A 1,027-nucleotide genomic window follows, 5' to 3' on the forward strand; every position below is an offset into this window, starting at 1 on the left:
AGATAGGAGAGGTTTGAAGGCCTCCCAATCCATATTCAAAAACCTTCAGAGCTTTATTTGACTTACACACGCAGAGAAACTCGTTCGCTGTCAGATCGATACGATTATAGATTTGATTAGTTCCGCCAAACGTGTATTTTCTGGGTTTATCGGCAAAGAGAAAACACAAGTGTCTCCTGTTCCCGCGGCTCTGTGGAGAGGCCGGCAGGGTTGAGTCTCCACGGTTCTCATGGTGTGTTTAAGTTCCAGTCTTTGCAGGAGAATCTGAATCAGTCCGATCGCTCTCGTTGACAGTGATTGTTTGACAGTACAATGGCAGAAGTCGCCCCAGCCGCACCCGCCGCCGCCGCTCCGGCCAAAGCAGCGAAGAAGAAGGCCGCTAAGCCGAGCAAGAAGACCGGCCCCGGCGCCAGCGAGCTGATCCTGAAGGCCGTGTCCGCGTCCAAGGAGCGGAAAGGTCTGTCCTACGTGGCTCTGAAGAAGTCTCTGGCCGCTCAGGGCTACGATGTGGAGCACAACAGCGCCCACGTCCGACGCGCCATCAAGACCCTGGTGGGTAAAGGCGCCCTGGTCCAGACCAAGGGAACCGGAGCCTCCGGGTCCTTCAAGGCGAGCAAGACCGCCGAGAAGCCCAAGAAGGTGGTGAAGAAGCCCGCCGCCTCCGCTGCCGCCGCCGCCCCTAAAGCCAAGAAGCCCGCGGCCAAGAAAGCCGCCGCTAAGAAGCCGGCGGCCGCCAAGAAGCCCAAAGCGGCCAAGACCACCCCGAAGAAGGCCAAGAAACCTGCCGCCGCCGCCGCCAAGAAACCCGCAGCGGCCAAGAAAGCCGCAAAGAGCCCGAAGAAGGCCGCCAAGAAGGCGACTACACCCAAGAAGGCTGCGAAGAAGGTGGCGAAGCCCAAAGCTGCCAAGCCCAAGAAGACTGGCGCTAAGAAAGCAGCCAAGAAGTAAATCTACAAACTTTACTTTAAACACAACAAAAGGCTCTTTTAAGAGCCACCCACATATTTCACTAAGAGCAAATGTCCAG

The 1,027-nt window shown here is 56.8% G+C and overlaps 1 pseudogene; it reads left to right on the top strand.

The window, feature by feature from the left end:
- Positions 1-278: 278 nt before the first annotated feature.
- On the top strand, positions 279-1,021 carry LOC111649032 (histone H1 pseudogene; annotated as a pseudogene).
- The last annotated feature ends 6 nt before the right edge of the window (positions 1,022-1,027 follow it).

Source organism: Seriola lalandi, unplaced genomic scaffold, assembly GCF_002814215.2.
Source record: "Seriola lalandi dorsalis isolate HSWRI2012SDOR001 ecotype SW California unplaced genomic scaffold, Sedor1 jcf7180002049865, whole genome shotgun sequence".
NCBI lineage: Eukaryota > Metazoa > Chordata > Actinopteri > Carangiformes > Carangidae > Seriola > Seriola lalandi.